This window comes from Peromyscus californicus, unplaced genomic scaffold (assembly GCF_007827085.1).
Source record: "Peromyscus californicus insignis strain IS unplaced genomic scaffold, ASM782708v3 Scaffold_4__1_contigs__length_199733344, whole genome shotgun sequence".
In the NCBI taxonomy this organism is placed as follows: domain Eukaryota; kingdom Metazoa; phylum Chordata; class Mammalia; order Rodentia; family Cricetidae; genus Peromyscus; species Peromyscus californicus.
The window spans coordinates 192,148,272-192,163,354 of NW_026294562.1; the positions used below are offsets into that span (position 1 = coordinate 192,148,272).

Genomic DNA, 15,083 nt, shown 5'->3' on the forward strand with positions numbered 1-15,083 from the left:
TCTTATGCTTGTTGGCTCTCAGCTACATAACTATGGACAAATGATTTTACAACCAGCACCTACTGCTGCCAGGACTTCCAGTGTATCTTTGTCACTCCACTTCTATGTCACTGTTTGTCATGAGCTGACACTCTAAGAAAGTAAGTGTCCTTAGTTCTCCAGGAAAGACTATGGAGGTGTCACTGCTAGTGTGAGAGTAAATGTGGAGCCTGGATATGTGACTTCAAATGGCCAAGCTGAAGAAATAAATGTCAAGTCAGTGATATGTATTGATTTTTTTATTGTTTTGCAAATTTTGCTCATGTATATATCATGTGTTTGATCAAATTTACCTCCTATTCCTCAGTTGTAATTACCCACTCCCATAATGCTTCTTCACATCTTTAAATTCACAATTTTTTAAAAGTACTGAGTTCATGATAGGCTAGCTGTATGTACATGAGCCACATCTCTGAAGAAGACTGACTCTGCCTCTTCAAAGGCCAAGAGTTACCTATCATATCTCAGGTAGTGGTGTGATGATCCCTTTCACCCCTGCTGGGCTTTGAGCTGGGTTAATCATGTGCAGGTTTTTTTGCGTGCAGTCCCAGCTTCCATGGAATCAGTTCTACAGTGACATCCATGTGACACATGTGGAAACCAGATCAGCTATGTCTGTGCTGTAATTACATCACAGCCCTGAGTGCTACAGTGCCATGAACAAACAACTCCTATCACAGCAGCAGAGATCCATGGGGTGCCCTGGGAAAGTGACCATTCAGCTGGGCAGGGTGGCGACCACAGCTGTCATCTCAGCAGCCCAGGAACTTCCCAAGTCACAGGAGCTTCAGTTCTGGGAAACAGGCAGGAACGGGAACAAGGGTGTGGTTGTGTCTCTGCTATTACTCATAAAAATACATTATGCTGTGAATATCTTAATCCTGTCAGTAAATTTTAGATGATGGGAATTGTGGCTTCCCCTGACCTTTGCCTTCATCTTGTGATTCCCAGCATATTTATAGAAGCATGATCGGGTAGAGATTTTTCATTTTCTATTTTTTGCACACATGATTCTTTTCGCTGTTGTGGCAATTCCAAAGCTCCTGGCATTTAAACTCATCCATTTATTCCAACTCCCCTGTTTTACCACTTGCCTATTCAAAAGTGTCCTTTCTTCAAGGAGATTGGGCAATCCCAGAGAGCTTCTTAGATATTAGTCACCTGAGGAGCCACTGCAGGTTTTAGTGAACCAGGAAGTATATTTCAGCAAGCTTTAAAGCTATGATTGTAACCATTAGCATCTACTAAGCACACTTTTTTTCTCCAGTTAATTTTCCATCTAGGACTTATTCATGCTTACACGTAAACACAACATTTAGAAATGTGTTTTAATATGCTTAATGCTTAATATTATACCATAGTCTGGAAAAGTGCAATATATATGCATCCTGTGAGAGCACAGGCCATACTGTTTTTACAGTTATAAGATGCACTATAGTTTAGGACAAAATTAGAGATCATCTTTTAAATAATTCTTATTACTCAACTGTGTGACAAAAATTGACTCCAATTATTCCACGTTCCATGATAAGCACTCTTCCCATATCACATGACCAAATTGGCCTGGTGCTTTTTGGTTTTGGCTTTATTTTGTTGAATAAGTATATCGTTCTTTTGCCATGTCTGGCTCAGATCTCACCATGTACACCAACCTGGTCCCCCAAGGGATCTGCCTGCCTCTGCCTTCTGCATGCTGTGATTAAAGCAGGGCAGGAACATAGATGGCTCAAACACTCCCTCCTTTTAATTTTAATTTCATGATTTGTTTACAGTCAGGGCTGGGACTGTGGACTGCTCTCAGGACTCAATGCTTGAATCCACTCAGCCTACTTTGTGCAGAGATTAGATGTGCTGGAATTGCTGTGTATGAGAATAGTTTTCTCCTAGTCTCCATTGCTTCTCCTTTGGATTCCAGGGAAAAATGTGTGAGCTTTGTGTGAATGAATCTCACATCTCACCGAGGGAAGTGAAATCCTCAGAGGAGAGAAGTATAAATATTACAGCTCTGAGTGGAAAGGCTTCCCCTGTGGAAATCTAACAGTCCTGAGGGAGAATGGTTCCCCCAGTGGAAGTGTTACAGCTCTGTTCCCATGGGGAAGTTTTACCCAATGCAAATGTCACAGCTCTGAAGGGAAAGGTATCATGGTAGTTGGGAATCAAGGAATACCACAGTCATACCACACAACAAACCTCACATAAAAGATTTTTTTCCCCAAGGGAAAAACTCAAGAGGACATCTGCCTCTGTTTGGGCAAGAAGTAGTAGAGAACTGAGCAGAAGACAAGAGTTACATAATGCTTCTTGGGGGTGGAGAGATCCATAGTGGAGTTTTCCATGGTAGAGAATTGGTGGGTTTTTAAGTCCTGAACTTGGGCTTTTTCCTCTGTAGGGCAAAACTTGGCTGCCATTATCTGGAGGGCCTGTGTCTGGCATTTAGGGCAGTTAGGATGTTCTCAGGGTGGAGCCTGGTGGTTGCAGCTCCTCAAGCATGGGACCTGGTTACTCCTCAGCATCAAAGGCATTCCAAAAATGATTTGCATGATATGTTCTTCATGTTTGTCTTTTTGGGAGTTGTTAGTCTTCCATTTTTGTTCAATGACAAATTCAGAAACACAGTGATGTATAGTAATGTGTCAGTACTATACATTCAGTTCCATTTCTACCCTTGTGTTTTGTGATTAGAAATGGTGGGACTCAAGTTATGGCAACTGAAAATGGTCCCTAAGTGTTTTCAGTATTCTGACGCTGCATAAGATCTGGGGACTCATTTGTAGAATCCTTGACATTGCTTTCTCTTTTTCTATTGAACACAATACTGTGACTGAAATCCAGGAGCTTTCTTAGGAATCTCTTTCTTTGGTACAGTTTCACTGATAAACCAGACTGCTTATGCATTACCTGGATACCTGCAAGGCGGATAGAAATGAAATAGTACCAAATATACCAGATATTTTGGAGATATTAAGATAGATGTGTTGAGAGGTTCTAAAGACAATGGAAATGGATTGGAGGTCAGCAGTTAATGTCCCTGCTTGTCTAGAAAAGGACATGGGTCCAGTTTCCTGTACACACGGAGAGGCTGACAGCCATCCATGACTTTAGTATCAGAGATCTGATGTCTTTTTCTTACCTTAATTCACACCAGGCACAAACACAGAGCACTAACATATATGCTACAAAACACTGATAATTATAAGCAGAAACACAGAATCTTTTTATTATTATTATTTTTATTAAATTTTTTATTTAAAAAATTAAAATAATGAACATGCGAATGAGACATGAGATTGCTTTTGCCACATTCTGTTTCTCTAGAAATGATTCTAGAGTAGTGGTTCTCAACCTTCTTAATGCTGCAACATTTATATTTAGTTCCAAGTGGCTTGTATGTGGGCATATCCGTATGTAGTCAGACTCACATGGAGATGGATAGAGGAGCTATGTATGCTTCAGTTCCTAAGACCATTAGAGATAATGTGTTTTCCTCTGGTCTTAGCCAACCCTGTGAAAGGGTCTTTTGAACCTCCACCCTACAAGGGCTCAGGATGCACAGGTTGAGAACTCCTGCTCTAGAGTATTCTACTGTAAATAATCTCTAGATTATTTTATTGTATATGTTACTGGCTTTGTATGTAAGAATCAATCCTATGAAAAATATAATTTATCTGACTGTGAATGAGAGTAATGACATCTCTGTACTATTCATATTTCTTTTGTGTCTTCATACCAATATAAATGATTTTCATTACTTTCATTTTAATTAAAATTAGGAAAATTGGTGCCTCTAGGTTTGTTTCCTGGTCTCATGCTTTTGACATTTTGTTAGTGTCTGTAGATTGTATTCCTTTAATACTCTCATTTCCCATTTCCTAACATGATACTTTAGAAACTTTGATAAGAATTGCTTAGTATCTCTGCATTGTTTTATATCTGTCTTAATTGTCTTTACATTGATGTCACCTGTCATCATTCTGAAAACCGACACTCAGTGTTCTTATTGGTATAATTTTAATAGATTTTGAAATCTTGTTTTGCCCTTCTGAAGGTTTTTGAACTCTGCTTTCTCGAAATTTCATATGAAATTAGGATAATTTTTTCTATGTTGCAGAAGTTCCCCATTCCCCTGTTGAAATGAATTGCTTAGAATTCTTGCCTAGGAGAAAGTCCCTTTTCAATTGTGTTCCTATATTTGGATAAGAACATAAAATCTATGTGTCAGTGTTCTTGTCATATATGTATTTTCTGTTTTCCATCTGATTTTTCTATTCACATACATATTGATCAGTGAGTAATTTGTTTTTGCAAGAATGTACTATATTTAGTCATTTCATACAGGACCATGTGTGATATAGTTGAATCTTACATGATTTTTTTTTTTTGCTTGTATGGTTGTTGAAGGAGCTCTACATTGACTTGCCTGGTGGCTGCAATAAGTTGGATTTCTACTAATATCATGTGTCTGATTTCTTTATTTGTGTTTTCTGCAGGATTTGTTGTTATAGAAGTCCTTCAGTGTGGCTACTGACTTGACAGAGGGGGGATTTAGTGCATATTAGGTGAGTATTTTTTCATGGCTATGAGTGTGGAGCATTTTATGTGTGTTCTTATTGGCCATTATAACTGCTTTTTAGCACAATCTACTGAAATATTTTGCTTCCTCACTGAAGTGATTATTATTTTTTTGTTGTTTTTTCTTTCATTTATGATATATTCTGGTTATTAACCTATCATACCATGAAAAGCTACCTAATACATTTTATCTGTTCTGTAGGCTATTTCTTCATACTTTTGATTTTTATGTTTTCTGTGTATGTTTTAATTACACCTACCTATTTTATCAGTTTACTCTTCCAGCATAGACGAAGGTCAGTGATTCAGTGGATAGTGGGGAGAATCAACCCAGATTCATATCTTTTGTCTGGATAGATCCTTTTCCCAACATCTTTGGTTGTCAACCTTTGGTTGACAAGGATGCCTTTGCGTCATTGTGATGACAATCACATGGTCACACAACACACACAATCACAACAACTGTTGTGCTGTTTCTGGATCTTCTGCTCTCTTGCATAGGGCTGTATATCTACTCTTCTGACACTTCCATGTTCTAGTGGCCGTGTGGCTCTGCAGTATCATCTGGAATCACAGTTCGGATAACTCAACTCTGCTTTATGTACCTGGGGCTGCTCTGTATACTCAAACTTTTTGTGCTTCCATGGAAACTAGTTTTCGCCTGACTACTTTTTGTGAAGTGTATTCAATGTAGTGAGTGTTTCGTAGATTACCTCCCTATTCTGCTAACACAATCTGTCCTCTCTTCTGTTGTATTCCCTGGGATTTGAACCAGGTCATATGGATTTCCTCTATGGCTGTGCAGTCAGAAGTCATACATTCTCTGTATGTGTCCAGTTAGGAGTCCCTGAAATAAACATTGCCCATTACATACAAAGATTCTCTGATATAGGCTGAAATAGTAACAAACTATATTGTGAACAGGACCAGGTAAAGTCAGTTTGAGTATTTGTCCATGTAGCAAAACGTTATGTCATGAGTGGATTCCCTCCCATGTCATCCTTCTAGTTGTAGGCTCTTGGCCATGGTTCTGGTGTATTTCACATATTTCCTTCTCTGGAACTAGCCAAAAATTTAATCAGATAGTATTTGGTTACACAGAAAACTGTCTTCACTTTATGGCACTATTTTAGGAAACCAAGGGAAGCAGGCACCCAGCTGTGATCCAGGAAACATACTTTCTTGTGTGTGTGTGTGTGTGTGAGTGTGCGTGTGTGTGTGTGTGTGTGTGTGTGTGTGTGTGTGTGTGTGTGCAAGGCTCACACACACAGGATCAGTGAATGGAATGATTTGTGACAGTATGTTTTCTCTATAAGTCACTCCCCTTTCTCCAGCTATTACAGTCTTGAGACTTGGATATGGAAATAAAGATTTTTCACTCCCATGCTGTGCACTCAGCAGTCTCTGAAGTAACATGTTCCTGTTGCAAACCAAGTTATCTGTCAGGCTGAAAGCAGCACCAGGCTCTTGTGTGAGCAGAATCTTTTAAAGGCAGTCCCAGCATTTTTACATGTAGCAGTATGTCAGGAGTAGATTCCCTCCCAGGGCCTGTGATCTTTCCAGTCATTGCCCATTTGCCAGTTTCCAGTGCCATCTGTGTGTTTGTAGGCTGACTTCAGTTTGAACCCCAAAGCCTCTATTAACTACTAAATAGTCTTGGCACTATTACGCTGACAGGCATACCTTGCCTGGCAGGTTGGTATTGCAGCAGAAGGGATCAGCATCTGGGGACAGACACTGATGATTCTTCTCACCCAGCAGCCTGCAGAGCACTTTTGGCAGTTTTAATGCTACAGAAGGGTGTCTATGACAGTTTTAGACATTGAGTAGTCTGCTGACTTCTCCTCATATTCTGTTGGAGTGTAGAAACACAAGTGATATTTTCTTGGGTTTTCATGTAGCTTATTAAGAGGGATATCAGACCTGAGCTTTCTCTGGGAATATTTTTAGTTTTTGAAGTAAAGAATTGTGTTCCTTGTAATATGGGAAATTGTGCCTTCTGAATTTTCTTATTTGACACATTGGAAATTTTCTCTGTCTCTTGCTCTTTGTAAGCACTGATGCTCTGTGTTGAGTTAGTGTGGAGGTAGTGGACACCCTTGTCTCTTCTGATTAGAATAGAATGATGGCAGCTTTCTTTGTTTTGTGTGACATTAGATTCAGGGTTTTTCTGGCTGTTATCTTCATTAGGGTGAGGTATGTTCCTTCTGTTCTCATGTTCTTCAGTGTTTACATGGTGGGCAAATGTGATACCTTTCCACAGGCCTTTCATGGTTATGCTGACATGGTTGTGTGTCATCTCTCACTGACTCTACATATTTTGTGTCTTGAATTGATTGGCTTGTGGGTGTTGAAGCATTCTTGCATCCCTTGATTGAAATCAACTTGAGTTCCATTTCTACATCCATTAGAGAGAATCTCTTCATCAATGTCGATCCTTGCAACTTGCCTGTGATTTTTCCTTTGCAAATGTTTTTCATTCTCATCTGCCATTTGTATAAGTGTAAAGCCAGCTTTTAGTGATGACGGTCTGTCATTTCTTTTTTTCAATTTTTGGCAATATATTTCTATGGAGAATTAGTATAGGCATTTGTAAAGAAATTAGCTAAAGAAGGGGACCCCTGCACAGCAGGGACTCCCTACTGGGCCCACATTAGGCACACACCACCCCCAAAAACTTTTTTTTCACAAATCTTTTATTAAGCAGGAAAGAAAAATTAAAATGACTGCTTTTTGACTCATGCAGAAAAGGGCAGCAAATGACCTTGCAGGTGGAATTCTTCAAAAGAGAAAAAGGAGAACTCTGTGTTAGAATGGGCTAGGATGCAGTGGTAAAAAGATAGAGGATGAGGGAGAAGGGGAAGGGGTCAAGGGTAAAAGGACAGGGATATTTGTCCTGGAGGGACATAGGACTGCCTCTGGATAAACGGGATGTAGAGATGGCACATAGGCAAATGGCAGTTTATAAAGGTAAAGAGAGGAAACCCCATGATGAAATGCGATGTTTAATATTAATTGGGCGTGTTTATTAGGTGAACCAAAGGGGGCTTCTGATTGTTGATTCAGTGCTTCCATACCTGGACCTTGGAAGAAAACCTCAGGAGGATGAAGTGGCCAAATAAAGGAATAGACCTTGGTGGCTAACTTTGGGGATGTAATCTAATGGTTTTTAGCAAGGCAGAAGGAATGGGAGAAAAGGGCAAGGCCCACCATAGCCACATGTTCCAAATGGTGTCCTTTTCTAGTGTCCTTTCAAAGAATTCAGTGCTGAGTCTGTCCAGTCCTCAGGCACTGTTAGAGGAATCTCTGACCATATCAGTCTCAGCACTTGCTTATTGCTTGGCCTGGTTTTATGACATAGAAGTTTGAATTGTTCACTTGTTTCTAGGAAATCATCCTTTTCTTCTTGAATTCTCATTAATTTTGTATCACTTTCCAAGGTACTCCATAAGGTAACATTGAGGTCATTGACATATATTGCAGTGTCCCTTTTGTGGTGATATTGTGTTCCCCCCAAAATTGTGCACCCTAATAAACTTATCTGGGGTCAGAGAACAGAACAGCCACTAGATATAGAGGCCAGAAAATGGTGGCACACACACCTTTAATCCTAGCATTCCAGAGGCAGAGATCCGCTTGGATCTCTGTGAGTTTAAAACCACACTGGAAACATCCAGGCATGGCAACACGAGCCTTTAATCCCAGGAAGTGATGTCAGAAAGCAGAAAGGTATATAAGGCGTGAAAACCAGGAACTAGAGTCTGGTTAAGCTTTCAGACTTTTGAGCAACAGCTCAGCTGAGATTGATTTGACTAAGGACTCAGAGGCATCTAGTCTGAGGAAACAGGATCAGCTGAGGAATTGGCGGAGTGAGGTGGCTGTGGCTTGTTCTGCTTCTCTGATCTTCTAGCATTCACCCCAATTCCTGGCTTCTGAGTTTGTTTTTATTAATAAGACCTGTTAAGATTCCTGCTACATCTGGCATCCAATTACATCCATATTCCCAAGAATACCAGGCCCTGGGTTTGTTTTTATTAATAAGACCTTCTAACAATTCATGCTACACCTCTTTTCAGATTTAATTCTGTGACTTTGGAAGTTTACTGTCTTATTTGGATTAGTGAAGAATGGTTTGTCACTATTTGTGTCTTTTTACTGCAAGAAGTCTGTGCGTTGACCCCTTGTATCCTTCTTTGAGTCTCTTTATCATTAATTTCTACCCTGGGTACCTAACTCTCCAAAACCTCCACACTAATCAGAAGGGTCAAATTTCTTCTCTAAATGAGTACTAATAGCCCAACAGGATTTGAAGTCGAATGAAGGGGTGCCAGTTAATTTTCCCCTAAGTAACACTGAACAAACTCTTATATGTGATTCACATTTGAAGTTTAATGAGAAACAAATCACATTGATTACAGAAGATTGCAGTTGGACCTATAAGGTCCCTGAAGGACATGCTTATTCTTCTCTGAGGAGACTTGACTGCATGTGGTGCTGTTCACTGGCAGCATTTGCTCATGCGCATTTCACCTTAATCTCCTCACTGCTCTTGAATTCCATGTTGCTGCTGTGAATTCCATTCATGGAAACACCTTCAGAATGGACACGTTCTGATTCTATTGCTGCTTATCAGGTCCTTCTCCTTCTGTCAGTTTTAAAACAATGAATTCTCCATTCCTGTGTCCTCTGGTTTCTGCTATGTAGGGTCAGTGAAGCTGGTGAATTATGTCTGCAAAAACCTTCCTGTTGCTGTTTATTTGTACCCTATGTGAAGATGTGTTGCTTTGATTGGTTTAATAAAAATCTGTACAGCCAATAGCTAGGCAGGAGAGGTGGGATTTCCAGGTAGAGAGAGGAACTCTGGGAGGATTCTGAAGCACACAGAATTCATCAGCAAGTCACAGAGGAAGCAGGAACTCAGTATGGAGGAGAAATAATGAACCACATGACAGAATGTAGATTAATATAAATGGGTTAATGAGGGATTGCATTTATTGTTTTATTCAATAAAACTCAGGAATCAGATATTGGGAAAAAAAGACTGATAGATCTACAGAGCAACGGAGAAATGATCAGCTGAACCTGCCTCTCTATGCTTATCCATATGGAAAAGAACATGAATCTTTCCAAGCCCCTATGTATTCCTTCCTGTGTCTCTTTATCCTAATCTGGGTCCACCAAAACCTCTATGGTTAATTCTGCTCAGCCAATTGGTAACTCTGTACCCTGATTCAAGGACAACTTTATTGGCAGTCTTGGAGTGTCACAGTGTGATCAAAACATTCTACAACAAGTTAATTAAAGTTATAAGAGCTAGTTGGGAACAAGCCTAAGCTAAGGCCAAGCTTTCATAATTAGTATTTAGTCTCCATGTCATTATTTGGGAGCTGGTGGTCCAGTGAAAGTCCCAACTACACCATCCTCATACTCTTCCTGCATAGCAGTCTCAAATTTGGCTTAGAGATTGTTCATCTTGCTAGCATCTAATCAATAAATCTTTTAAGTATAATTGGATTGAGGCTGTGGTCTTTTGCCAGGGATCACAAACTCCATAACCCTAGGTATTTTCTACTAACCTACAACTGCTGACAGCAATGTGCACTGGTGGAAGATTTTAGAGCCCCTCAAACCTTTCCTCAAGAAGGGACTAATCAGGGAATGTGACTGTGTGTTTATATTGGAAATAATTTTCTATTTATTTGGAGAAATTAACATCTTCCTCTGACTTCTTCTATCAGTATGAAAGCCGTCCTTTTCCTGAGATGTGAGCTTGTGAGGCTATCATTTAAAACTTCACTCTTACCTCATGATGCCATATGAAGAACACAGTATGGAATTATTCATTCATGATGCATTCCTATCTCAAGGCTGCATCATGGTTTTGAGGCTTTTCTTCTGAACTTCATTTCATGAGGGTAACTATTGTCACCTGCCTTTTATTACACCTGCCAAATGTAGATGAATGGTCTTATTAAATAAGAAACACAGAGCCAATGCAGAGATGAAAGCCCAAGAGGTCAAAGCTAAAAACCTTACCCTTCACTGCTGCTGTTGTCCTCTTCAGCAAGAGACCTACTTCCTGTCTGTTTGTCTTTTTTATAGACTTTCTGTTCTGCCTTCTCATTGGTTGTAAACCCAACCACGTGACCTCCTCGTCACTGCCTGTCTGTACAGACCTCCAGGTCTTCTATGGTTGGTATTGAGATTAAAGGCTTGTGTCTCCATGCTGGCTGTATTCTTGACCACACAGAGATCCGCCTAGCTTTGCCTCCCAAGAGCTGGGATTAAAGGCGTGCACCACCACTGCCCAGTTTCTGCTATGGCTTGCTATTAGCTCTGACCCCCAGGCAACTTTATTTCTTAATATACAAATAAAATCACATTTCAGTACAATTAAAATATCACCGTATTTCCCCTTTTCTATTTTAATAAAAAGAAAAAAAGGAAAAAGGTTATAACTAACATAAGAAAAACTATATACAAAAGTACAATAACTATATACCATATATACAAGTAATAAATACCTAAAAAATGTCTAGTCCATTTGTATTTGACAAATTCAGAGAAAATAATTCCATTATCTATTCTATTTTGGTAAGTCCAAAATGTGCCTAATTCACTTTCTATCCTAACTAATCTTCAACTATAATTAACTAATCTTCAACTATAACTAACTAATCTTCAACTGTAACTAATCTTCAACTCCTTCAGAGACCCAAGAAAGAAATATTACCACTGCCAATCTTCCAATACTCAGCATGGTCTCTATTCTTAACTCCATTGAAAGCTATTGTTCCCATACCAATTTCTTTTGTATAGATAGTTTGAACATCATATGTTTACTTTAGGCAGCTCTTTGTGTAGTGTGTATATTAGGCCCTTGTGTGAAGAAAGCCTAAGTATTTATTTCACTTTCTTAGCTACCATTCATTCTTTGTGTACTTTTCTGATCTGCACAGCTTTGTACTCCACGAAATCCCTTTGTCATTTTTCCTGGTTAATTTCTTTGCTCCTGGAATCTCTTTCAGGGTATGTTTGCTTATTTCAAAATAATTTAGAATTTATAATCATGTTTTCCTCTAGCACTTTTTCAGCACTTCAAATTTTCCAGGAAGTTCCTTGATCTAGTTAGTGTTGATTTTTGGGTAGAGTTAGAGATAGGGATTTTCTACACATGGGTAATCATTTCCCCAGCATTGAATGTTCAAAGGGCTTTCTGTTGCTTGAGTTTTCCTGCCTGGCCCACAGTCAGGACAAATCTCTCTCACCCACCAGTCCCACAGCCACTCAGACCCAACCAAGTAAACACAGAGACTTATATTGGTTACAAACTGTATGGCCGTGGCAGGCTTCTTGCTAACTGTTCTTATAGCTTAAATTAATCCATTTGTATAAATCTATACCTTGCCACGTGGCTCGTGGCTTACCGGCATCTTCACATGCTGTTTGTCATGGTGGCGGCTGGCAGTGTCTCTGACTCAGCCTTCCACTTCCCAGCTTTATTCTCCTCCTTGTCCCGCCTATACTTCCTCATGCCTGGCCACTGGCCAATCAGTGTTTTATTTATTGACCAATCAGCAACACACCTGACATACAGACCATCCCACAGCAGCTTCACTCTTCTTCGGTTCATTTTTTATGTATTTGGCTCACTTTATCTTTCTTCTTGTGTTTTCTTTTGGGATCTCTGTTCTGTTCAATAATCTGTGAGGTTTTTTTTTTTTTTTTTTTTTTTTTTTTTTTTTTTTTAATGTAGTACCATACTGTCTTTGTTATTGTGCCTCTGAATTATAATATATGATCAGGTCTTGTGATACCCCAAGTAATACTGTTTTTAAGGATAATTTTAATATTGGTGATTTTTCTGTGTCCATATGACTATTTCTATATCTACTTTTGTGGAAAATGTCAGTATTTGCTTATTGGATTACACCAATCTACTCTTAATAATGTAATCATGTGCAGGATAGTTTTATGTCAGCTTGATACAAGTTATCAGAGAGGAAGGAATCTCAATTGAGAAAATGCCTTCATAAGGTGTGACATAATTCTTAATTAGGAATTGATGGGGAAGGACCCATTCTATTCTGTTGGGGATGGTGGGCTGGCGCTGCTTACTTGTATGGGAAAGCAGGCTTAGCAAGCTATGGGAAGCAAGCCAGTAAGCAATACTACTCCATGGCTTCTGCATCAGCCCTTGCCTCCAGGTCTGGCTTGTTTATATGTTCCTGTCCTGAATTCCTTCAATGATGAACAGCAATATGGAGGTGTGGGCCAAATAAACTCTTTTCTCCTTGACTTGCTTTTTGATCGTGATGTTTCGTTGCAGCAATAGAAACCCTCGCTAAGACAAACCATATACAGCATTTCATTCATCAGTCAGTGTTTGCAGAAGTCTATTTCTTTGTGTATTATTACTTTTCATGTTTTAGCTTGAGTGCCTTAAAATTTTCTTCATAGAAGTGAATTCATCATTACTTTATGTTATTCCTAGATCTTTTGGAAACAACCTGAATGGCTTAAATTTATAAATTACTTTTCAAATTATTATTATTAATAAAGTAATTATTTTCTGTGTTAGTTTTGTACTTTTCTATAATATGTGAAGCAGTTAGCAAATCTAACATTTTCCTGTGGTGACTATGGAAAGTTTTTTGTGTGATCATTAAATTCCATCATTAAAATGGAATTTGGTGCCTTTCTTCTTAACTCATTTCTTACTCAATTTTTTTTTCCTGGCACACTCTTATGCCACTAGATGCAATAAGACTGGAGAGCACATGTTGTTTTATTCTCCTGTTAGTTTTCCTGCTAATGCTGCTCATTTTTTTCCTCTGCACTGGACTATTAGCTTCAGTGTAACACAACTTCCCTTACTGTGCTCAGCTGTGTTCCATTTCTTCCTGTTTCACTTAGGAGTTTATCCTAAAATCTCCTGAAGTTTGTCTTGTAGCATATCTGTTTCTACTGGTATTTTCATAGCATGGAGCTTTTATTCATGATTTGTTTTTTAATATTATTGTGGGTAATATTAGGGTAGTAATTTACTTCCTTCTAGTTGGAAATGGTAGTTTGCTGGTTTTGTGTGTTGGAAATAATCTGGTACACCCTAGCTCTCCTAATCATCTACTCCTTTTATAAAATGCCTTATTTCCTGAGTTGTCATGACTAATTTCTCTGTAATTTTTCTATGTAAACTTTTCCTCTAAGATCTGCAGTGCAGCTTGAGTGGATGACCATTGTCATTTTATAACCCACTTCATATGACTTTCCTTCATGAATTTTAAGAGCTCATGTTTCGGGGTGCAATGATAAGGTTCATAGTGATTTTCTTTCACCACTCTAAATATACCCTTCCATGTTCTCCTGTCTTTGACAAGGTTTCTGATATCATTTCAGTTTTTGGATCTTCTTATGTGGTTTTGCATTGACCATAATAGAGTTGTATTAATTTTAGCTTTGTTTTTTGACACCTTGATGTGAAATTTCAACAAAATTCCACTCTCTGTTTCTGAGACAGAAACTCAAAGAAGAGCAACAAGAAGAATGAATGCTTCTGTGGTTAATGCTCCCCAGGTCAGTGTCTTATTCACATTTCTCTGAAAACTGCTTTTATTATAGAAACCATTCAAGATTTTAATCCTCTACCACTGGCAATGTTTTTGAAAGTGTTTATTTTGACTTATTTACCTGTTTTTCTTTTTTTATATTCAAGTTTAAGTCTTTAAATCTTTCACCTATATAGCAGAGACTTGTCCAATTATATTTTTACTCGATTTTATACTGTGAGGCCATGAATTTCCATGGATTGAAGACTTGAATTTCTAAAAGAGATGCTATTGTAAATGACACTCAAAGAAATATATTGATGCCCACTTTCTACATGGGATGAACATGTGTTCTTTTATATTAGTGAGGAAGGGAGGTCTCATGTGCCACATAGCTGGCATTCTGGAATGGTCAGTTTTGCAGAAATAGGCTTGTGAATGTGGACATTCCAATACATGGACCTTTTCACTGACATCACTGAGAAATTTATAGAAAAGTAGAATTTGAAGCGACTGCTTGCCTTGAACCCTAATAGTATTTCAGCATTCTAGAAAGCACAGATGACAGAAGTAATATGTGGCTTGCTCTTGCCAGAAAATTGATCTGCCTATGCGCAGATGAAGGTTGCAGTATTCTAGTTTCTGTTCTTGCCATGTTATGTCACACATTGATGATGGGTGTGTTGACACCTGAGATGTAATTGTTTCAGTAGAGATTCCTTTTAAAGTTCCGTGGTTATCCTTGCTATCTCCGCCTTTGTATGGCATCAGGTGGAATATATTAGTGAGAATTTTCCAGGGAGTATTTACTTGCTGCTGGACATAAGCCCTCAATTTTCAAGCATAAATGAATGTCCCTCTTGATTACTCTTTTCTTTTCTTTTGGAGAAAGAAGGCTCTCTTCAGCCTAAGTTTTTCCTCTCCCTG

The 15,083-nt window shown here is 38.8% G+C and overlaps 1 protein-coding gene across 1 annotated transcript in view; it reads left to right on the plus strand.

Annotated features, from left to right (window-relative positions):
* Window positions 1–15,083, plus strand: part of LOC128124474 (gastrula zinc finger protein XlCGF17.1-like) — a 40,373-nt gene that overhangs the window by 12,116 nt on the left and 13,174 nt on the right. The window contains 2 exon segments of the mRNA XM_052760789.1: window positions 4,527–4,595; window positions 14,129–14,184. The gene's annotated coding sequence lies outside the window, so the exon portion shown is untranslated.